The sequence below is a fragment of the Lissotriton vulgaris genome, chromosome 4_1 (genome assembly GCF_964263255.1).
Source record: "Lissotriton vulgaris chromosome 4_1, aLisVul1.2, whole genome shotgun sequence".
NCBI classification, from domain to species: domain Eukaryota; kingdom Metazoa; phylum Chordata; class Amphibia; order Caudata; family Salamandridae; genus Lissotriton; species Lissotriton vulgaris.
This window is the reverse complement of record NC_141691.1, coordinates 967,571,429-967,596,823: the sequence shown is the minus strand read 5'-3', so window position 1 is coordinate 967,596,823 and position 25,395 is coordinate 967,571,429.

Sequence of the window (25,395 nt, the reverse complement as noted above, 5' to 3'; positions counted from 1 at the left end):
GTTTTGTCCTCTTTTTTGAAAGCGAAGAGCGGCATTGGTAGACTGTCTCCTCTCGTGTTTAAAATTGACCAATGCTTTTGGATAATTTTCTGGACTTGATTAGACCACTTGTTAAATGTATTAACAAACGTGATTTGATTGAACTTTGCTTTTGGTACCATCACTTCAAGAAGGGCATCACGAATATTATTTGATGCTCGCTTTTTTGACTGGCGGATTATTTTCTTTGGATATTTCTTTTCTAGAAGTTGTTCTTCCAATTTTTGGGACTGTACCATAAATGCTTCATTGCTGGAGCAGGGTGACAACTTTCATAGCTCAACAATGCATTCCGGGCCATTGAGCTATGAAAGTTGTCACCCTAGGGCCCTTAGAAATAATGTACCCTTTAGCCAGTTTCTAAGGGTCCAGAGAAACTGCTCTGCTCTAGTAACCCTTCACCAAAGGAATAAAGTATAATAAAACTAGTTGAATATGGTACAACATGTAACAACCATGGACATTACCCCTCCATGTCACGTTAGCTACCATGAATTCTGTGGAGGAAAATGTTACATCATTAATGCTGTGTTAGATGTGTCAGTCACATATGCAAAGTGTAACACCCAAATACAATTTTATATGAAAAAGTAAATAAATAGATTGCTCACCCTCACTGGTAGGGGAAAAGACCTCATCTCACCTGGACCATGCTCAGGTATACAAGAGGCCCCGCACTACAAAGACATAAGGAGGTAGCTAACGTGACATGGAGGGGTAATGTCCATGGTTGTTACAGGTTGTACCGTATTCAACTAGTTTTATTATGCTTTATTCCTTTGGTGATGGTGGTGATTGTTCTGTTTCACTACTAGGAGTGCAACTTTTAGAAGAGCAGAGGCCCTGATGAATGCCAAGGGATTTAATACCCGTTAGGCAGAAACATGTTGGCCCATTTCTGGGCAGATATTTGTTACTGTCTCTCTTGCACTGTTCTGGTTTTTTAATTAGGAGGCGTGTCTTGTCCGCAGAATAAAGTTGTTAGAAGGAGGACATTCCATCCTATTTTAAGTCACTAATTTTTTCTGTTGCACTTGTTACCTTTACCATCAAAAGATCAGTCATCATGGACGGTTTGTGTAATTTTGGTGGACCAAATCCTAGAACAGCAATAAGGTGCGGTGTTTGATGTCCCTATGATCAGGGGACCAGCCTACTATGCACCCGGGTTTCGCCAAATGATATGAATGATTATTGAGTCAATTTGATGGGAAACCTTTTTCAAATTGCTTTGGATTAGTCAGCCATGTATGAATAACCCATGATGTGCCGGTCTATCCTGTGCACTTAGTGTTCACCCTTTTCTCTCTTTCTCCTGAAATACGCTGTCTTTAGGTGATATGTACACTACGAGATCCTGTGGACTCGGTGACAGTGCAGCTTTAGAATTTAGCTGGTAGACCCCCCTGTGTTTTGTGCATTATAAATTAAGCAGTAGCTGGGGATTAAATCAGGTACGGGTCTCTAAACTATATATCCCTTGGACCCTCTCTTTAACTGTTGATTCGTTGTTTACAAAATAAATGCCGACAAGAAGGACACTTTTCCTGAGACCTTCCTTTTGCCATTGAGTGGCAAATACTCTAGGAAATGTCGATATTCATGAGATCATCTGTTTCTTGTTGGAGCATCATCTTCATATTGGTGTCGTGAATGTTAGAAGGTTGAGGCTTGAGAGCCTGAACACACAGGCACTGAATGCACAAACAGAAGGAGACTTCGACAGCTACTCCCAAGGCAAGGAAGATGAGGACCCTCCTTCCCCATTGGGAAAGGAGGCCCAAGATCCAGCCTGTGAGGGACCAGTTGCCTTCATCCTGATGAATTTCAGAGGAAAGGTGATGCAGACGTTAGATGGCATCATATACTGTGGATTCGTGATCTGGAATATACACACAACAGCTGGAGCCAATCAATTTACCCACACTACCACGATCAGTGAGGATGATGTCAAGGACCACATGATTTTGAAATGTTACAAGGCGGTTTGCCTGTAGCTCTGTAGTGATGTTGGAGAAGGCACCAACTGTTTCTGTTATGGTGGCCTCAAGGACCCTGGTCAGTCCTCGTGTAGCCCGACTGTTTGCCATGGGGCTCCAGAATGGGAGGAAACCCTTAAAGAAGTCCCCGGCTTCTTGGCCTACTGTATTCTCAGCCGATATGACACCCCTACGTGAGAAGCGCAAAGCGCCCTTCATCATCAGGTGGTAATCTCCATGGGTAGAATACATTGGTGGAAGGAGGAAGGCCAGATAGAAGGTGCCAGACCAGTTACAGGGGAGCCAAGTATAGGCTGCTGTGCCACTGATAAAATAAGTGTTGGGGGACGCCACCAACTTTGGAGGAAACGTAGAGTTTAAAGTTTTAATGATGTCACAGATACTAGTACCAACTTTCTTAGTTCCCAAGCCATGGATGCAGACACGGCCCGCACATTTATAACATTCAGAGTGTTTCGTACATCAGGTAGTAGGCTTCTGGCGTGAAATTTGGTAAATGTTTGTCGAGAAGTTGAGTTAAATACCACCATCTCACTGAGTTCATCCATCGGTAATAGCAATGTTGATGAGCCGGTCGGGCAAAAAGGGGTATTGGTATTGCCAGACCTGTTTCTCCAGAAGTCATCTCGAAATGTTCGAAGGGCAGAATTGGCAGTACCATTGATAGTATAGGCCTCCTGCATCAACATCCAACATGCAAGACAGGACCCAGAAATGGAAAAAGGATAAGGAAAAAATGGGACAGGTTGTGTCATAGTATGCGGCATCAGTCCACATACCCAACAGTTGGAAGTATTTATGATCAGCTGATGATGATGTATCATCTGGACAAAGGTGTTATTAAAAATATTCTGCCCAGCGGTGTAATTCGTGGGCGGGTAACGTGAAATACTGATGCCCTGCAGGAGTCGGGTAGGAGTTGGTGGGGTAACAGGATAGTAGATCAGTAACATCCAACTGATGAAAGACAAGATGATTGAGACAAACAACGTTACCACGGGGACCACAAAGCACTTGCTATGTAGGAGACTGACATATCGTTTCTGGACTTGGGTGTATTGGACGGCTGCCATTGTACTAAGCCAGGGAACACTAGCGGCTGTCTGTGATTGGTAGTTGCTTCACTGGATGCAGGTGCCAAGAGCCCTGGGGGGTACCTTAGTCTGACACACCAGCACTGGTCTTATCTGGAAGATAACAGCTCTACAGTCTATAGGTAACTGGGCGAAGTCAAGGGCAAGCCTTCCTTCTGGAACACAAGTTATATCGGGTAGAAGTAGTAATAGTATGGTCGGGGAATAATTGTTCCTGATGCTGAGCACAGTGAGGGGAGTGTTCCACCTTTCCCTTCAGTATACTGTCACTCTCTGCTTCCGTAGATGTGAAATGTAATCTTGCATCGCTGAATGGAATGAACGTCGGGACCATTTCTGTCTCTGAGTCTCCTCATCCTTCCCTCACCCACTGATCATAGGGGAGAGGCAGAGGCACTCATCTACAGTGTGTTGTATGGATCCAGTTCTTCCGACCTTCAGCTTGAACGGCAGTGCGGGTGGCCAGTAACACCTGGCGGGGCTGTGTCCAGCGGGGCTCGAGGCTCTTAGTACGTTGAAAGTTGCGAATCAGGACCTATTCGCCAGGTTGGATAACGTGTCCTAGGCTATCGCTTTTATCAGGTATGGCCTCATGCACCTGGTGGTAAAGAGTACAAAAGTGTTAGTCAAACTGTACAGATAATCAGACAACACAGTGTATTCAACACCAGACAGTTTCTGTGGCCGTGGAACACCCCACACATTGGCAGGCCTCCCAAACACAATCTCATGGGGAGATAGTCCTATCCTGGTATGGGCCATTGTCCTGACAGACTGCAGAGCCAGGGGCAGAGCATCAACCCGAGTGACACCTGTCTTGGCTAAAATCTTGGCCATTTTATTCTTTAGGATGCAATTATACACCTCCACTAGACCTGCTGACTGGGGGTGGTTAGCTGCATGACATTTTTGTTTCAAACCTAGTGCTGAACAGACATACTCCATTATTTGAGCCGTAAAGTGTGTCCCGTTGTCACTCCAGATCAAACGAGGCAAACCAAATCGTGGGAAGTATTCTTTCAATAGTACTTTGGCGGTAGTGATAGCGGTGCAGTCTTTGACAGGGTAGGCCTCCACCCATCGGCTGAAGGTACAGACCACCACCAGGACATATTTTAAATTGTTACACCTGTCCATCTGGATATAATCCATCTGGAGGGCTTTGAAAGGAAAGGTAGGGGGAGAGAATCCTCCTCCAGGGGTTACTGTACCCTTTCCCGGTTTTTACATAAGGCAAATTATGCATGCTTTGACCATCCTCTCAGCATATGCTGGTATCTTTGAGTTATACCCGGTGGGTTCCAGCAACTTACATATCCCTTTCGCACTAATGTGAGCAGGGCCATGGGCCATCGTTACTACCGGTAGCACATGACTGTCGGGCAACATCCATTGTCTCTCCATAGTGATACGGGCCCAACAACCATCTATTTCCTTTACCGCAAAATGCTCCGTCCACATCCTCAGCTCCTCAAGGGTAGCATGGGACTGAATATCGATCACACTCTGTACGATATCTTCAACCATGCCCCCCTCTGCCACCCACCTGGCGGGACCTACCACATACATTCCTTCCTTTTTCTTAAGAGCTGTCTGTCTGGCTGTTTGGTCAGCCAGGGCATTGCCTTTTCCAACATCATCCGTCACTTTCTTATGCGCTTTACATTTTATAATAGCTACCTTTCTGGGAAATGTCAGGGAGTCTGATAATCGGTGAATTAGGGAGCCATATTGAATTTTCGTACCATGTGAAGTAAGGAAATTTCTTTCTTTCTACAGTCTCCAAAAGTTGTGAGCCATCCCAAGGCATACTGACTGTCAGAGTAGATATTATCCGTTATTCCTTTGCTTAACTCACAGGCTCTAGTAAGGGCCACTAATTCTGCAGCATGAGCAGAGCACTGTGGAATCTGTGCTGTTTCTACTACTTGCTCCAAAGTTGTGTGGGCATAGGCGGCTGATGTGTTACCATCTGGCCCTCTGAGACATGATCCGTCCACATACAGTGTACCTTCTGGGTCTGCTATCGGGGTATCCTGTAAGTCAACCCGACCCTTTGTCTCCTCCTGTGTCCTCAATATACAGTCATGTGGATCTAAACGGGCATCTTGAGTATCCAGTGGGATTAAGGTGGCGGGATTCAGTATGGTGCATCTCTTGATGTTAATGTGGCTGGAAAAGAGTGTAAATTCATATCCTGTGAGTCGTGCGCTAGTGAGGTACTGTGTCTTGGTGTTATTAAGGAGGGTATCCACAAAATGGGGAACCATCAGAGTCAAGGGGGAGTTCATGACGATCCCCGCACTCTGACAGATCATAAGTGCGGCCGCAATTGTCGCCCGTAGGCATCCTGGAGAGCCCGCGCAACAGGATCTAAGGTAGCTGAGAAATAGGCACATGGCCGATGGTGACCTCCGATTATCTGGGTCAAGACAGTGCATGCACAGCCGTCTGTCTCATGTACAAAAAGAAAAAATAGTTTGTTATAATCAGGAGTACCCAGGACTGGAGCAGTACACAGAGCTCTTTTTAAATTCTGGAAGGCCTGCGTATGCTCTCTATTCAATGGAAAGGAACTGTCTGATATGTCTTTAGTGGTGAGGGCAAGAAGAGGTTTTACCATGGCCGCAAAATTGGAAATCCACTGTCTGCAGTATGAGGTTAGACCTATGAAGGCTCGCACCTGCTTTTGTGTCCGTGGGGCCACCATAGCATTGATAACGGCTACACGATCAGCTGTGAGCTGCCTCACCTCCGTCGAGAGAAGATGACCCAAATAGGTCACCTTCTCTTGACAAAACTGAAGCTTTTTTAAAGAGACTTTCTGGTTATGGAGACAAGGTGGCATAATAAACATAGAGTAGCCTCTTTACCTGTAGGGGCAGAGTTTGCAGCAATGAGGAGGTCATCAACATACTGCAGCAGTGCGGAATCTAGTTGACTTTTGAGGGCTTGACTATATATACTGGGGCTCTCGGTGAAGCCTTGAGGGGCGCAGCAAAATCTAAAGCTCCGCCCATCAAGGGAGAAACAAAAAAAAAATCTGCTCTCAGGATGTATAGGAATGCTGAAAAAGGCATTTTTCAGGTCTATGACAGAAAAGTGTGTGGCGTCAGAAGGGACCATCATCAAGAGGGCTGTAATGTCGGGAAAAACAGGGTATTGGGAGATCGTTATTTTGTTAAGGGCTCTCAGGTCAATCACAAATCTGTATATTTTAGGCGAGAGAGCATCTACTTTGGTCTTTTTAAGAACCGGAATAATGGGACTGTTACTGATATTACCACATGCCTCCTCCACTACACCCTTATCCATCAAATAAAATATTATTGTTATAAGGGCTACTTCTTCTTCCCCAGGTAGTTGATACTGCCGGAGGCGGGGGAGAAGTGCACCTGGCTGAATGCGTACCACATGAGGGGGTATGTTGAGACACCCCACATCAGTGTCTGATGATGCCCAGAGGGAGGAAGGTAAAGACTGAAACTCTGGTGGGAGAGGACCGGACAGATACCTATAGGAGGCTACGGTGGGGGATATTGTTAGGGATACACCTTGGGAACAACATGATTTGGTTGCATACAGAGCTTTCAGTAAATCCATGCCTAATAAGTTGTCATTGCAACCTGTAGTAAGGACCAAGGGAGCGTCAACACGTGCGGGCCCAATATCGAGAGGTAGGAGTTCAGAGACAGGGCTGGTCACGGGTGTTCCTGCAAAACCCACGGAGACAATCATTTTGCCAGAAAGGGGTGCCTCCGGGACTGACAGACGTGCAATAGAAGACCTGGTGGCCCCAGTATCCAAAAGAAAATTCTGATTGTTCCCCACAACTGACATTTAAACGTACGGGCCCCTTTGATCCATTGGAATTTGCACTCTAGTAATACCCCTTTCCTGGCTGTCCTATGCTTGATAGAACCCTGTCTCATCAATTTCGTCATAATCATCATTGTAATAAGTGCATGTTGCTTCGTATCCATCAAACCTATTGGCCGGGCGTTGCCGGACAGGAGCATCATCCCTGGACCTACGTTCTTTGTCCTGCGGATGGGGCAGGCCATGGTCCGTCCCTAGTCGGCCTCCCCTCCCTGAAAGCGCGAGGCCGAGTCTTCCTTGTCTGGATGTTTTCAGCTAATACAGGACACTCATTAATCCAATGGCCATACCCTTTACAATAAGCACACAGGTCTGTTTGGAGTGCTCCCGTACGTAGAGGGCCTGAGGTGGTAGACTAACAAGCCCTCGGAGGGGGATGGGGTTGTGGTTTGAAATTCCCGTGGGCATCTGGACCTCGGGGAGGATAAGCCTGCTGCAGAAGTTCCTTAGTCTTAAGATCCCTAGCCTTCTTACTTTCCTTTTCTCTATCTTTATTCTCCCTATTCTCGTGATACTGTGCCATAGCCAAGATACCAGTCATAGTCTGGGCAGACCATGTACTCTCAACTTTCTTGAGCCTGGCAGAAATCTCAGGAAGCAAGTTGCTGACAAATTTATCGGCAAATACTGGGCCAGAGCCTGGGATCCGGGGGTCCAAGCCACTGTGTCCCTTGTATTCTGTTTCAAAATGGGTAAAGAAGTCAACCACACTTTCATCTTTTCGCTGCCTACAAGCATTTATCTTATCCCAGTTGACAACAGTTTCTGGCAACATTGTTTTCATAAGTGTCAATATTTTACCTGGTAATGCCAAAATGGCGGCATCTGGCTTTGTCCTTCCCACTCGTGCATTTTCCATGGCCTCTAAAACAGCCCACTTTCTCCCTAGCTCCTCTTCATGATTGGTACTTCAAATCATATCCCATACATCGGTGGGGACGACTGTGCCGAAGAGCAAGTCCATATCATCTAGAATAAGAACGCCTGTAGAACATATCTGACCCAGCTCTTGATAAAAGGCGGCTGGGTTCTTTCGGGGCTCAGGCAGCTGGCCCTTCAATTGCATAACCTCTGCTCTCATCCAGGAAACGTGGACCCATACTCTACGCCAATGCGCATCAACTGCCTGACCATTATTTTGCGCTGCAGTGACCGCTGGAAAATAGACTGGAGCCGACTCTCTCATGGGCATAGCTGTTTCAGGAGGGGGCTCAGGGAATGATGTGGCATCACGATATGCAATCAGAGTGGAGATGGCATTATACATTTCCTCGCCCTGCACATGTCCCTGCATTATCTGCAACCGTAGTTCAATCAGACCTGCCGGTATTTGCAAGAACAAGGTCTCATACCTTTTCATCACCAAGGTGCACATGCACTCAGCTATGGTAGTTTGTTGCATAGTCGTCCACTGAGAAAAGGTGGACCATATCTCTTTAGACCCGTAAATACTCCCATTATTAATCCAGAATTGACATTGGTTCCTCTGTGCGTCTGTTTCTTCGAGACCAGCAAAACTTAAGGCAGATCGCAGGGAATCTCTCCTTGGTGTCATAAAGAGTTTCTGTAAGTTGCATCCCACGGTAGTAAAAAATGATTCAGGTCTGACACGAGTAAGGGACTAAAGGTAAGGTGTACAGGGTTTGTAAGGGTGGGGTGTTGGAGCCGTCTGAAAAGCGGAACTGAATGGCGGCCTAGAGACATAGGAGCGGGGATAGGATAGGGGGTGGGGGTGTTACCGGGGAAGTCTGAGCAGGCGAGGCTGTAGGAGCAGGAAGGGCAGGCAGGGCCGGGGGCTGAGGATTTGGCTGTGGGGCAGGCTGCAGGGCAGGATACATAGGGGCATAAGGGGGCGGACCCTCCAAGATAGTATCGAGCAAGGAATCCCCTCCTCGTCCGTTTGCTTACATCCCTTATTATCTCTAGCGCGGTAACAGCCCTGAGTACGGGCTCGGTGCTCCCTATCGGCTATTTTGACGGAACTTTCTGCCCTATTCTGTAGGTGTTCCCTAGCGTGGTCAGCCATAGACATACATTCCTGTTGCCTTTCCTGAGCCTTCTGCTTTTTAGTTCTTTGCTCTATCTGTTTCCACCAAAATCAGACAGATTCAGAAGGGCGGGTTTTTCTTTTTGGCAATTGTTCTTCTAAGTTGGCGAGAACTTGGGAATCAAAGGAGCCATAAGGTGGCCACTGCAATTCTGGGTTACTTTGCTTCATATATTTTACCCAGAAAGAGGAAAACATTATGGCAGAAGGACCATGTTTAACATACATCGCATGGCCAGGGGTCCCTTCTGGAGGAAGCGGACAAGCTGCCTCCAGCTGGGAGTCCTGTTTACACATACAACAACATAATTTCTTAAACTTACTACTGGCGGCATGTTTGTAAATAGAAAACAGACAACAGCGGGTCTGGGAACTCACCTCGCTGTCTTGGCTTTTGCAAAAGTCAATAACAGCAGAACCATGCAGACTCGGTGGGTGATCAGCCCATCCTTACCTGACAGGGGTAGTTCTCTTCTGCAGACGCAGGGCGGTGTCCCGTTCAAGAAATCACTGTTAGAGAACCCCAGCAAGGATGCGGTCACGTGGTCCAGACCGGGCAGGAAGGAACAGCGGGCGAGTCGTTCGGCTACTGGACTGCAAGAATCCCTCGGGTAGGGTACCTCCGTCGGAGTCTCTCCATGCACCTCCTCACATCCACCGGGCCTGACCTTCGTGCTTGTGGGGTCCCTCTGCGGGCGCCATTTGAAGAACCATTTATACCCACTTACTGGGTCTCGGCGGCGGGGGAACCGCCCAAGTCTTCCATACGCTCCTTATTTAAAAAAAGGAGACACAGGAGCCTTCGCCTGCAGGAGGAACCAAGTTTTATTCGAATAGCTTGGGCTATGGAACAGAGTCCAAAGCTCGTCGGAGACAAGAGAGAGGAGGCTGCTGCTTCACTCTGCATCTTGCAGGCCTTATATACACATTTCCCACCTTAAGAAACTGGCACCCCCGAGTCAGAATGCAGTTACGCCATTCTTTCTTCAGGCAGGACGGTTGCTGCAACAGATGGTACAAAAGATTACGGAGAGGTGTTGCAAAAAAGAATATGTACATGAAAGAACAGACAAATTTTGAACAGCAGGATATGTGAAAGAAAAAAGTTGTGAGACGGTTGTGTGACCAAGTCTTGCAAAACAGGTGGGTGTGTGCAGGAGTTCAGTCCGAGGATGGTGAGGCCAATTCTTTGTTCCCTTTTTCGAAATTAGCTCAACCACAAAGACCAGGAAGGGCAGGGTGGTCGTGACAGTTAGAGTTTAATCAGACATCAGCAGAAACGACCAGGAGGGTCGTGCAGAGGTGTTTGACACAAAATGGCAATGCAAAAATAATGGAGTCCTGACACAAAATAAATGCAGACAAGAAGGACACTTTTCCTCAGAGAGACCACTGAGAGTCAAAACCGATTATTGTATGCATATCAATCTGGGCTGAAAAATGTGCTTAAATGTGAGCAGGACCTGAAGATGAAGCACGCTACTGACTGTGGGTGAGGGTCCTTTGTCCAAATCAATAATAATATTATCAGAAAGCTCATCACATTCCTCTTGGTTCAGTATACTGTTTGCGACCCTTCTTTAATCCTCTGCTGCATTCACAGAGGGTTCCATACAGCTTGATCCTATTTAATGGAGCGAATGTTCAAATGTACCTCAGAGCTTGGCAGCAATAACTAAGTTAGTGTCTGTCCTGATGGTACCTCCTCTGTTATGTCTTGCACAGCTGAGACATTTGTTTGTAAAGGCTAAAGTGGTCATCTCAAACCTGTGACTAGCCTACCCACCAGTAAATAATCCAACTAGAATTTCACCGGAAACTATAGCTCTTCCTGATGTGAGAGAAATACTGTACCTCAGTCACTTAAACTCAAGGCTAAGAAGAGGTTACAACCTACATTCAACACATGAGTACATTTTAATAATATATACCACTGATGAAGCAGAAATCATGAATCCCTACCCTATGATTCAACGAGAGTTGCATAGCATTATCCTGGGCAGTTTATTAATTTCAAGAACCTTTTTAACAATTAATCAAGGGACTTAAGGGGATATTTACTAGCATGTATCATAACCACAACGTCACGATGTTGTTGTGACAATAGGGGCATCGAATTAACGTGGCTTTATGCTGACCTGTAAATGAGGCACCCTTTCCTGCTATACTTAGCGTAAAAGGGGAGGGCAATGGGTGTTGAGGTGGGCATCCCACCCAACACCCATTGATTTTATTGCTGCCCCATATTTACAAGGGTAGCGGAAATATGGTGCAGCGCCAAAATTAAGATCAGGGGAAACTTCTTTTTAACCTGGCAGAATGGGAGAAATGCTTTATTTCTCCTCGTTTTTGCTGTTTCCATGTGTGCTGCCGCAAAATGCCATTGATTGTAGGTGTCCTGTCCCGCACATAAACAATCATTTAAAAAAATTATGTTTTGCAACTTCAAAGTGTGCTGTATTAAGCAGCACACATAAAAATTACAAAACTCCATTTATAGGTTGTTTATGTGCAGGATGGGACACCTTCCTTCACATAAACAATCTTCCACGCAATGCAGACACCCAGCACTTTGGGGCAAGGGTGCCTGCGTTGGCGCTAGGTAGCTAAATTTAGCTGCAGAGCAGTGGGAAACGCAGGGCTGCACCAGGGGCGTAACACAGACCCACGCAGGCCCCACGGTGCTGGGGCCCCCAAGCTCCAGGGGGCCCCCTCAGCACAACAGTCTGGGTGCAAGGCTCCTGTTTGAGCCCGGAGGGGGCCCCTCCGTGTGCCTTGAAGGGAGGCCCCCTCAAGTTTTGTTATGCCAGTGGGCTGCACCATGTGTAAGTAAAGTGTAGCCCGTAGTTTCAGAAGTGACTGAGCGCGGCAGTAAGCCAAGGAGGCTAACGCCATGCTCTGCCACTTCCACTGTAAATACGCCCCTGAAATTTGCACGTTCATGCTAAAATGTTGGCACTGCACTTGCAGCGTGGTAAAAGAAAAGAGTCCCGATTATAGTCTGATCTGTCAAGGGGGAATTTTATCATGGGACTATCAGTCACGTTTGCAGAGCATTCTGAAAAGAGGAGACTTTCCAGAGCATACGCTTGAATGAATGTGGCCAAACTGGCCATCTGAAGATACCGGATTACGACACAACCAGAATCCTTTGAGACTTGTTTGTAAGCATTTGAAGAATCATCAGGGGACACACTTACCTGCTCAAGGTGTCTAGGGATCATGAACCAAGGTTAAAGGCGACTCACAAACTTTCTCCTATCGCCGCTTATCCCTACTCAATCTTTTTTCCAATCATGGCTCAAATTCTACTACTCTTAATATACAGCTTTCAAACTCAGATATACCATTATTTTCGTTCATATTTTTAAGTATGTGTTACTGATGCTAGTTTTCATTAGTCCTGTCAAAATGTTTTCAGTTTTCTTTGAAGTTTTAGTTATGTCGAATTTACCTCACGTCTTTACATAGCTGCCTGCACTTTGCCATTTTTCAATATCACGCTGGTGTTGCTTTTGGTGTGACCCATATTATGAATCACTTATTGTACAGAGATGATTTCAGGATTCCGTGCTTGCATGGACCAGTGGTTTAAGTGTTGTATGTCAGTAAAGTGTTGAAGTAGTCTTAACTTATATAAAACACAACATATTTGGGTGGAATCCACTTGACTTAAAATAAGGTTTGTGACTTTGTTTACATCAATTGTTCACCAAAAGATTAGAGAGTGTCTTTTGTGAGATATTACTTTTTAGAGAGAATTTTTCTGTTGAGTTTCATGGTGTTATTTGTTGCAGGGTTATGAGAGGATTATGCCCTTTCCACCTCTGTACTAGCTGAGCGTTCATGTGTTATACTGAGATCAGATTTGGGAGAGAAGTGGTCATTTTTTGGCTTTCAATATGATATCCGGTGTTGTTCTCTCTACAAAAAGCCCTCTTATGTGATTTTATGATAAGACCAGAAGTGCTGAGGACACGAGAATGTATGTTAACAGTTGTTCTGTTCGGTGTGTATGGGTAGCACAGATGTGTGATAGTGACTTGCATGCTGTTTCACACTTCTTCAGAATCCTTTGAATCCTTTGCAGTCAGAGACTGGTGTGATTGTGCTCCTCATTTGGGACGTGTGAGCGTGATTGTTAATACATAGACAGTGCTGTATTCATAACTATTTCAATTCAATGACTTTTGGTCATTGTGTACATAGACGTGGTTTTTTGTTAGTCTAGCGCTGTGATGCTTCTTTGGAAGCAGTTGTTCACGCTTTAGAAATGATTTTTCATTCATGCATTGTTTCATGCAATCAGTCTAACTGTGTTCAAGGTTCTCCAGCTGATTAGCATTGTATTGTGGGAGGTGTCAAATGTTCACACAGTTTTCAGTGTGTAGCCTGTGCAAGATTAGGCTGCTGAGTTATGGGTGTTTTATGCTGGGTTGCTGGTAGTTTTCCAGATGTAGTATTTGATGTGAGTATTTGCCAGCAGGGCTCTGTGCACATGTGCATGTATGTAGTCCTCACCAAAAGTCATATTTCTTATTCAACCAACAAAAATCGCAGCATTGGGCCGGATATATGGATCTCTTTTACTGTTACATCAATCCAATTCGCAAACAAGGAGTACTTGGGTCCCCAAAATAGGTATTTCCTATGCACAAATTCTTTATTTAGTGTTGATTTTACAGACACTTAAAATGGAATTCCAAATGGTTACTGATCTGCAATTTTTGAAGGGATACGTTGTGGGCATCCCTTCTAAATTGTGAATCAGCATCTTATGTATCAATGGTTTGCAACTGGAATTCCGGTGACAAACCACTGAAGTGTTACCATCTCCAAAGTCGGTGAGGTAACCTGGTCAGAAAAGGGCGGAGTACCCTTTGAACCCCTATCCCTTTGCAAATCGGGACAAACCTTTCAGAATGAGAAGGCGATGAGTAGGCAGTGGTCATGGGATCATTACCAAATCTCAACGAAGACTTTATATAAACAAAACTTCTTTTTAAAAGCAGTCCCTTTTCCTTTCAGAAAATCGGGCTTCTTAGAAAGAAAGCACTTTATTTAAAAACATGACCAGACATGGTGGTCTGGGTGACACAATGACACCATCTATTCATTTGTGATTTCTGCATTTGTTCGAGAAAATGTTCTGTGCTAGTGGACCTACCAGAGTTCCGGATTTGCACCAAGTTTGTGCGCTGCTAACACCAGCCGTGTGACTGTGACTAATCAGATTGAGCCTCAATTTTTAACCTACCCAATAAATAAGAATTGGGTAGGCTGGATTGTGACTCAATCCAAATCCTTATTTTGGGACCTGACCTATTAGTGCTTATATCTTTCGCAAAAAAGTTTTGGGCCTCAAAAAGATTGGTCGCAAATTGTGATTGCTTTTTGCTACCATTACTATAGTTCCTCTCTAGATCTTTGTTCGTATAGTGCAGATGTACACCAAAAGACATTTTATTTGATTTCAACATTACATGGGGAAATTATTCCGATTCTAATTTGTTCATTAAATACCTCGTGCATTTATTACAACTAAGCTTTCCCTGAAAATCTATTTGATCAATGTTTCCGTGGCACAAGCTATATATACAAAAATGATTTAAAATGATTTGAACAGGTATTCTATTCGCCAAAACATTAAAGAACCGGCTACAGCCCCGCCATCTGAACCAGAGTCAATTGAGTATTCTCAACCCCTTCTCTGTTTAGGTGTAAATAACACTTGATGTGTATAAAGCTTCCCTGTTTACATTCATTACTGTCATAAACGTGAAAAGAAAAAAGCAGAGGTCGTGTACTAGAGGTTACTTTTCATGCAAAACACCCCGTGGTAGCTGTCAGTCAGGGCTACTTAGTCGCCTCCCTTAGTCATGTATTAGCAGGGCCTCGGGTCATAACCTTTAGTGGCATTTGGAATCGCAGAACCTCTGATTAGTGCAATATTTACATATCCTTCAGTTAAAATGGCCGTCCGTAGAAACGCAGGAAGTGTTGTAAGTGCGCGTGGCCTTTCATCTGAAATGCATAATTATGATCCTGGAGCTTGCATTCAAAGCAGGAGCTGCGTTTAAAGCATATTTGTTTCCCTGGCGCTCGCGCCTAAAGGGCGAGTCGACGCTGCAGAAAAAGGAGGCGGCCATTTTCAAACCACTTTTGTAATTTGAGGCCAAAAGGAAGGCAACTGGGTGTATATTTTTTTTCAGGCAATTATTAGACGCTGTTTACGTGCTCTACTTTTCAGGCACCTTGAACTCTCAGATATTTTATTCCCTTATCGGGAGAAACATCCGCCTCTTACCTGGGGTGATTTAATGGTCTCGGCAGGCTTCTAAATGGTGGAAATTTACTGGAAGTGATAAGAACATTATTGAATTATGGCATCAGCACATTCGAGGAAGGTATCACCAATCATGCACTTTCTGATCTCCAATAACACCGGAGCATCATTCACTTGCGCTGCAGAATCAATAATGTTACTTTTTTGTCTAAAACTGAAAATTAGGCCACATTACGGCAGCATCCCACGCAGCAAGGCCTGTGCCATTTGTTCCGCCACTGACTGATCATTTGATTTGTTTGGTTTCTTTATTTGAGGGGAGTGGAAGGGAAGGTCGTTTTAAAACCGTTTCCCCAGGAGGCCTATGTGTCAGCTCGTAGCTCTGCAGTGTTTACGGCCAGAGACACAAGAACTGCCCAACTCGCGCTGCCTCCAGTGCGTGGCATGGAAGGAGGCTAGCTCAACAAATTCATAGCTGCCGGGTGGTTCCTTACCATGTGCGATACAGGTGCTCCAGGATTTAGTCAACAACACTTTGCATTGTGGGAATTTTGAGTACACGCTCATAATGTTGAAAGTAAAACAAAGGCTCCCAGACGCATACATGCCCAATTCAGATGGGAAACTCCCTTAGTCCCGAAATGCCTCCCCCAGTTTAGCAGTTAATAATCTGACTGCGCAAAATAATACAGTCCAAGTTTTTGTTGGGAAACGTTTGCTGCAGGTGTATTACATACAAGGAGTATGCCAACTCAGTGGGTTAACTTATGGGAGGTCCAAGGGCAGGCAGCGGTGACTCACCTAAGCCCACCTGATGAGCCAACTGCACCTCGGCCAATACAATCACCAATACCCCTTACATATCATGGACCACCAGTCCATACCTTTAACTCACGCCTCTTTAGGGGCGGAGCGTAAGCAGTCAAGCCCCCGGTTGCTCAGGCTTACAACCGCCAGAGGGACTAGTGGGACGCTGTTGTTCTCAACCAGGGTCCTGCCGTAAAGACTTCTGGGATTTTGGCATAATGCACCCTTATTGTAACCCTGAAAGTGAACCCTTCGTACCAATCAGCCTTAGGATCGCCCTGTAACTTTGTCTGCAACACAAAGGAAGGGGTATATTTACAACAGATGGCGATAAATATCGCAAAGCACGCTCAGCGCTTTTATATTTCTTGCCGTCTATCGCTGGAATATATCGCCATGCTTGCTCTGTATTTACAACGCATAGCGCAATGGCGATATAAATTCCAGCAACAGCGGGGTAATCGCAGTTTAACATCGAACATCGCTGGTTTTCCAGCGATGTTCCCTGCAAAACGGCGATATGCTTGTTGATACGACCATGTGGCCGTAACACAAGAATCAACCCCTAATGTTAGGCATGGGTTAGTCATGATTTTAGCAGACGTTAGTTATTGGTGAAAACAGCTGTTTTCGCCCAAAACTAACGTCTGCTAAAATGCTTGGGCCACTTTGTAAATATTGCGATGTGCACAACAGCAAAATTTACATGGTTGTACTGCCCAGTGATGCCAACTTTGCATCTCATTATAGATGCAAAGGGAGGCGTCAGAAAAAAGGGTGATAGCATGCGCTAATGCATGTTATCACCCTCTTGTAAATAGGGTGATATTTTTATCTCCGCTTTTTTGGCTTTAAAAGCCAAAAAAGCGGAGATATGGCCCTTGGAAATATGCCCTGAATACATTAATGCATTTAATTCATTAGCCAAGCCCTCACGCCGGCATACAGGAGCGTGTCCAGCTGTGGATAAAGAGGGTGGCCAGTGGTTGGGGCAGGTATAAATACCTGCCCGAGCCCCCTGCACACCACAAATGACGCAGAAGAGGCGCCAGACCCGAGGGGGAGGATTCCCAGAGGAGGGTGTCCCAGACACAAGGCATGCCTGAAGCTGCTCTAAGGGGGCAGCCCTCTCAAAGGGCCCACTGCATGCGCCACGGGCAGCCGCATAGTGCCAATATCGGCAACGTCTGCTTAGCAGTCGCACTGCGCAAAATAATACAGTCCACCCAAGTTTTTGTTGGGAAAGTTTTCTGCAGGTTTATTACATACAAGGAGTATGCCAACATGGTGGGTTAACTTACAGGCGATCCAAGAGCAGGCAGCAGTGACTCACCTAAGCTGCACTGCCCACCTGATGAGCCAACTGCACTGTGCTCAAACCAATCAGTGCTACCATTTTGTGGGGGTAATACCCCTTACATATCATGGACCACCAGTCCATACCTTTTACTCATGCCTTTTTAGGCGCGGAGCCTAACCAGGCAAGCCCCTGGTTGCTCAGGCTAACAACCGCCCGAGGGACTAGTGGGGCACAGTCGTTCTCAACCAGGGTCCGGCCATAAAGACTCCTGGGATTTTGGCATAATGCACCCTTATTGTGCTCCTGAAAGTGTACCCCTTGTACCAATCAGCCTAAGGAACGCACTGTACGTCCACCACAGTCCTGGATGTGGCAGCTGTCATATCCAGGGCCCCCACCCCACCATGGCTGGCTTCATAACCTCCTGCAACGTGTGACTATCAGTCCTTCTAGCTGGACACTTCCCATCTACCTCTGAAAGTTCTGAGTCCTTCTAGCGGACAATTTCCATCTACCTCTGCAGGTGTTCTCCGTTTCTATCGGGGAAACCTTGTGGCATATCCACTCAAGAGGCCATGCCTTATTTACCAAGCCCTTCTTATTTTATTTTATTTTTAACTAAAGTTGAACCAAGCCCTCCTGCTTGGTGGGCTTAGGCATTGCTTAGTTATCCCCATCAAAGGCAAGTTAGCTGGCCTCCACTTAAATTGGGAACTTCAAGTTTCAAGTTTACTTTATTTGCATAGTTAATTAAAACCACTGCAATACAAAAAATATACTCATTTAAAAACTGGCATGTACATAATTAAAACTCTTGTCTCTAAAAAGCCATGTTGTCTGGATTCCTGAATCATATACTCAGAGTGTTCACAGACCCCTTGCGTTTATGCAAGTGCTATTTCTGGCTCGGTTCCTATTGTCAGTATTTCTGGCATCTTGCTGCCGCACAGACTCAGATATTTTACTGTTCTATAGTTCAATTGTGGGTCGCTCGGTTCAAAACATGCTAGCAAAGCTTGCTTCCTGGTGCGGATCCCTCGTTGATTGAAAGGTTGTTCCAGAAATTTATCTCGTTCCTTTGTAAGTTCTTTACAGGAGCATAATAGGTGCAGCATGTCTTCCTGAGCCGATCCACATAGGCGGCACGCAGAGCCAGATTGGATTGGGAGCCAGGGAGGGAGATGCTCGGCGCAAGGGAGCAGTCCGAGCCTATATCTCATAAAAGCAATTTTTATGTTTTTATCATAACCCAAGTTGAAGTAGGTTTGTATGGCCGGCTTCGTGTAGGTGTTCGGGGTCATCCAGCTGTGGGATCTCTCTGATAGTGCATCCTTGTCCTCCAGCCATGAAAGGAGTTTAAGTTTTCCACACTCATTTTTTTAAAGTAGGGGTGGTTGTCGGAGTCTCGCAGAGCTGGTTTAGCCTCAAATTATGAAGGCTGCTGTGTAGAAATTCCGCGGCTGGTGATGCGGGGTGCGTTTGTAGCTCCTTCCACAGCTGTTCGTTTAGCATGCCACATTCTGCTCTTCGCACTTTGTCCCAAGTGATGATAAAGGCTCCTTGTCTAGCAAGTGATTGTTTCAGAACGCCAAATTCAAGTCTGATTTGGGAGGGTGAGGTGTATTTCAGCAGCCCAAAGATGGCCCTATATGCCGTTGTTACTGTGGCTTACAGTATTTTTGCATCCTTCCCTTTCTGTACCTCACTGCCATAGGTGATTGTTGGCAGGAGTTTTGCGCGAGCGACCTCAACGAGTGGTAGGATCGAAGGCCCTGTTAATTTAGAGTTTAGAGTTTTTAGGGTAATTGCCAATGCTAGACCTTTGTGCCTTATGCTGTTCTGTGCCACAAACCGGCCGCCTGTATCCAACTTCACGCCTAGATATTTGTATTCCATTGTGTCCTCTATTCTTGTCTCACCCCAGAACCAGGCAGCAGTTTGACGTCTTTTTCTCCTGACTATCATTGTTCTTGTTTTGCCAAGGTTAATCGTCAGGTCATTTGCTTGGGAAAAATCCTGCGTTGTGTTTAAGAGATGTTGTAACCCTACTTTTGTTTTGGTGATCAGGACTATGTCATCTGCGTAGAGGAGAAAAGGTAATGAAAAATCTCCTAATTTCGGAGCATGAGAGTTGCAGCCGGTTCGTAGCGGGACTAAATCGGCAATATACAGATTAAAAAGTGTGGGTGCTAGGACACAGCCCTGCTTTAGCCCTTTTTCCGTCGGTAGGCGCCTTGATAGATGCGTTCCGTTTCCCAGCTTCACCTGTAGCCACATATTCGTATGTAGATTCATTATTAGTTTGAGTAAAGGCTGTGGCAGCCCCCAGCTGTGTAGTTTGGACCACAGTCTGGTGCGGTTGACATGATCGAAGGCGGCTTTGTAATCAATGAAACATTAAAATAGAGACGACCGTGTGGCCTCAGCCTTGTCCATAAGCATGGCCATGCTTAGTATGTTTGTCGTTGTCCCAACCGATTTTTTGAAGCCAGTCTGTTGTAGGGGAATTACGGATTTTTCTTCTGCCCAAGCCTGGAGATCCTTCAATAGCAAACCAGCAAAAAATGTAGCTTTGTTTTCTAATAATGCCACTAATCTGTAATTTTGTGGATCCAACTTCTCGCCGGATTTATAGATTGGGGAGATGATTGAGCCTCTCCATGAGCTAGGAAGGGTGTTCAGTGTTCTAATTTCTCTGAAGAGTGGATCTAGAGCTTCTGCCCAGAAGGTTGCCTCCTGTTTATACAATCCTGGTGGCAGCCCATTTGGGCCAGGGGCGCCTTCTCTTCTCCCTTTTCCTATCTGCCGTTTGAAGGCATCTATATGGTTGGTTTGGGCGTCCTTGGAGGATGTGTCTGTTACTGAGTTCTCAGGGTCGGCAAGATAGTTTTCCGCCCAGGACTTGTGTGTCGTTTGGCAGTCTACTTTGTTTCAATCTGCTTGATCCTGGTCTCTCTAGTCGCTGCCTCAGTGGAAATGGGACCTGAGGTAGATGGCCCAGACTTCCTCAGAGATGTAGGAGCAGATTCCATCATGATTGTTATTGATGAATTGATTTATGGTCATCCAAAATCTGGAGCTGTTGTTGTGTTTGATGTCGACATGTAATTTGGCCCAGAGATCTTCCTCCTTAGCTCTGTTTGTGTCCCTTTTCAGTTTTTTAAGGGCTGCCCTTTGATTCTATAATGCTTTCAGTCGAGTTTTATCACTGGGTCTGTCCCGAAGGTATCTCAGGAGTTGGTTAATCCTTTTTTTTTTGCATACTTAATTCCTTGTTTTGCCACGTGTGACATGGGCATTGTGTCGCTGAATCTTTGCTGGTTTGGTGGTTTAACCTTGGTGGCGTATGATTCCATCCCAGATAAGAAGTTTTCCATTTCTCGACTTCTCCATTTCCGACCCTTTAAAAAAAAAGTTGTTTTGCATTTTCCAGCATCGCGCTGCTTGCTGCTATTTTGAATTTAATTTGTCTTAGGTCGACGGTAGTTGTTATTCCTTGAGGCTCCCGGCAGCGTTTGAATGTTGAGGTCACTGTTCTCAGAGCTATTTCTTGGGGCCGGTGATCGCTGTCAACTTTATTGCCCATCTGGAAAGATGTGATTTGGTGGAAGAGGCCTAAAGAAACAAAGGTATAGTCCAGAAATGAGCTGGTTTTTGTGGAGTTGTGTGTGGCTACAGGAGGATTATCTTCTGGCACTCTGCCATTTAGGGCCCTTAGGTTAAGATGTTCTAAATCCTCTAAGATCGTTTTACCGATATTTGTTTGCTTACACTTTTCAGGTTTCCCTTGCAGTGGGATATTCCAGTTTGCGTTATGCAACAGCACTTCTTCTTCCGACGAAGAGCCCATTAGATAATAATTTAAGTCCCCGGTTAAAATAAGATCGGTTGTGGGACCCTCTCTTAGGCATGTTTCTGCAAACTTAAAGTGGGAACTAATGTTCTGTTTTAACCATAGCTTTAATTACCCATCCGTAGGCCTGTTCAATGGCCTGCCCAGTATTGAAACAACTGCTCTCTACTTTGACCTTAGTTCAGGGTGAAATCCCAATGTTGCACTGTGCCAATAACGGCCTACTTGTTATGTGATGCTGGATTGTGCATTACCCATCACCGCCCAGTCACTGATTTCCGAATACGCTATAAAACATATTGGATTTCACCTCCCAGGCCAACAGTGTAATTATTAACAAGTTGATGTTTGTGGCCAACACTATACCCTTATCTCTGCCAGTTGGCCTCCTCCTGTATAAGAGTACCACACAGGCCAGAATTCCTACCCAAACGGGAAAGAAAAAACACTGCTTTTTGTAACCATGGTTATGTCTGATTTAATTCATTGTGCACTGTGTGCAATATGTCCTTTATATTATTTCCCCAGTACTAGATTATTCCCAAAAATGGGGGTTCCCACTAATAACCGTTTACCACACCAGCACTGGAAATGTACCTGGTCCTTCCAAATTTGAATGCACGCTGTGTCCTAGTAACTTGCAGCATAAGTGCACCAAACCTTTCTTTGTCTCCCTCATTGAAGTCCCATCATACACTTTTTTGGGGGATGGCAAACTTACCCAACCCCTTTGTAAAAACCCACTCATTGCGGGTTCCTGGCACTGTACCCTTGTGCCCGTTTATGGCTAATGTAATGACTATAGCATCCCACCTGACCCTCCGTATTCTGCTTCCTTACAAGACCATGTTGCATGCCAGCCCCTCACCTTCTGACTGCGATATTTAGCTGCTGTGATGCCATGCTTATGTCTCCTCCTAATGCAAGTCGTGCACTTCCCAACGTCTGCTAATGCGCACCATAGAGCAGACAAGTGTGTGGGGGCGGGAGGGGACAATAAGTACAGATACCTGCCTTTTCTTGAATAATGGACTTGCCAAATCTTCTTAATACCTTGTAGCTTTTTTGTGCTTTAACATCTTGTTTCCCCCCTTTTTTGGACAGCAGCACACTTGTTAGATGAGAGCTTCCACAACCAGCCTAGCTACTATGGCTATCAGGGCGGGAACGTTTTTGCTTAACTGAAGCAACCTGTAACATGCCCTTGGTTCCAGAGTGCACATACTTTGCTGAATTTGACCAGACATTTGCAGAAACCTTTATAATTGCTAAACCATGGCAAATACATTAATGGTTTCAAATCTGGTTTGAGGGAATGTTTGCATTGTGCACACTATTGCCATCCCTGCACCCTTTTTGGAGTGATAACCTTGTTACTTAATGCAGCTCCCTTACTGCACTTGCCTGTCACTCAGACACCAGCAACAACATGATGCACTGCAGCTTGGTGAAGAGGGTTGTATGTACTTGCGATGTATCCCTGCTTTCTTCCAAGAAGTTTGACCTGTGGTTTTTGCCCCAGACTTCCCAGGCTGCTTAAGTGCTAGCAATGTGAGCAGTTGCTGACATTAATGAGGGAATCTCCCAGTTGAGGTGCCAAAAGAGAATTCCTCTACACAGCCATGAGACCGGATATACACATATATTACACCCACATATACATCTTTGAGGTATGCTAACCTACCTCAAAATATGCTTCCCCTTGCTCCTGAACTGGGAACATCTTGCATGGAGGTACAACCCCTCAGCCTCTGAAGCTCTCAATGTTACCAACTGGCTTAAACTGTCACTAAATGCATTACATGTGTTTGCCCAGGCCTGTTGAAAGTACATTTTAACCATTAATCAGAGTCTGGGTGATCATGAGATGGGTGGGGGGACCAATACCTGCCTTCAACTTTATCTTTTAACCAATTTTATAGGACACATGCTGTAGAAAATGGTCCTTCAGATCTTTGATTCTAGCCAATGGAATCATAAACTTGTGGCATTTGCCTATGAAACCTCAAGATTTAAAGCATGAAGCCATATGGCGCCTTTATGGAGACCTTGAAGATTAGGCAAATGGGGGAACCATGTGCCTCAATTAATCTCCAAATGCACTTTTGCATTCTAGGCCAACGTAATACACCCTGTTATGGTGTCCCCCAAATGAACAGCCCAGTGTAGCTCAGCAGACAGGTGAAATTGTATCCGAAGCCTGCTAATATGTTGTTCAACTTAGTGATAAAATGGGGTAAATTTAATACCACTGCTAGGTGAGAACTGGTGAAGTGCTGTGGACCTACTGCCAACATCTCCCATGCTCCGTCAATGCTCCCTAAGCACCAGTCCCTCCTAGGATTTAACAGAATTGACCCCCCAACAATGGTTAGCTAGCCACTAGACCAATATCTGAGTACTATCAGGAACCTAATGCTTTCATCTTTCTCAAGCAAGGAATAGCCACACATGCAGTGCTCAATCGCTCCAGAATAATAATTATCTGCACTAACAAGTTAGCATAGTTAAATTATTCCTTGATGTCCTGTATGGGTCCAAATTAACACTTAAAGAAATGCCTGCTTTCTTGGTGTAGGTGATGCACATATCAGCCAGAGGCTACTAATGTTACTTACGCCTGAATATACTACGCTAAGAACAGAGTGCACTTGCTCTGTAATCCCTTCAATTCTTTTCTGGCCGTCCTTAATGCCCAGGTGTACCTAAGGCTATGCTTAAATCCTGAAATGATGTGACTGTGCAAGAACTGTAATGAGTCTTCACCTACACAAATCACCCAATTGACAAGGTGGCCCTGACTAACCTTGTGTTCTAGTGCCAGATTTGGAAAGAGCTGTTCCTTCGCTCACTGCCCCCTGGGGAAAACATAATGACTGTGCACTAGCCGCAACATGGCAATGCCCTCATGTAGCATCAAGCGCTTGGTCAAATTAATGTGCCAACTCCAACTACTTAAACCTACAACTTGGCAATAGTGCATCCACCAAACATGCACTTGAGAACCCGACTGCACACTTTTCCACCTAGAATGTCTCCACACTGGCTGCACGCTGGAGGTCTGATTCCACGTGGTGCCATGAGGTGAAATTTACGCATAACTCCTTAGATAAATGAGAATTCTTCAATAGGTTGGGTTCAAACGTGAAATAGAATGCTTTGTAGTAACACCAGTGCTGTTATTTGAAGCACTCGCACCTAACAAAGCCAACACCTGCACTCACCGAAACAAACTGCTCAAAGCGCACAGCACCAAAAGCCCCACCCCATGTCTATTCATGTTCAGGATCTCTGTATGTTTCAACAATAGGAAAGAGAGGAAGAAAGGAACAATCTCATTCCCCCGGGTAATCGTTTATCAAACAACAAAAGAGTGTCAAGCGTTCTAAGTGTATCAGCACAGGAACGAGAGATAGGTAAAAAAAGTAAGTAAATCTCATTGGATTTTATAGGAAGCCCTCACTCACCACCCTGGTTGGTGACATGCTTCATCATTGAGCCCACCAGGAGAAGCCAAACGCCTCCCTGGTGTGCTACGACGCCAGGATACTGCAGAGCTGGTTTTTCGTGACAATTGTGTGAAATGGGTGAGTTAAAAATGTCAAAGTTGTATTACACATAAAAACTTTATTCAGGGGTCAACCTGACATATTAAAAGTATGTGTTGGGAAATTACCAAATGAATTGTTTGGGTATTTCCACTTAAAGTGGGGTCGACATGTTTCTGCCCCTTATGTGTAATTTACTGGGCATTCTTCAGGACCTTGGGTAGTGTACCTCGGCGGTATGGACGCGCTAAGGCCCACCCTTACCAGAGGAGGTGAAAGTTAAAAATTAGTGTAAAAGCTAATAAGTGCAAAGAAAAAGAACAAACCAACAAGTTGTGGGATTTCCCTCAAAATCAGAGGAACCTGTATAGTTTGTCAATTAAAAGATCCACACCCCATTGGTCTCGGGAGGGGGGTGGAGGCGTAAATGGCACACCGCCCTTGAAGCCTAGCACCCGCTTGGCACCTAGGTTCTCCCTCTTGACCGGACCTTGTGGTCCAAGCGGGTGCTCCGTAGTATCCTGGCGTCGTAGCACACCAGG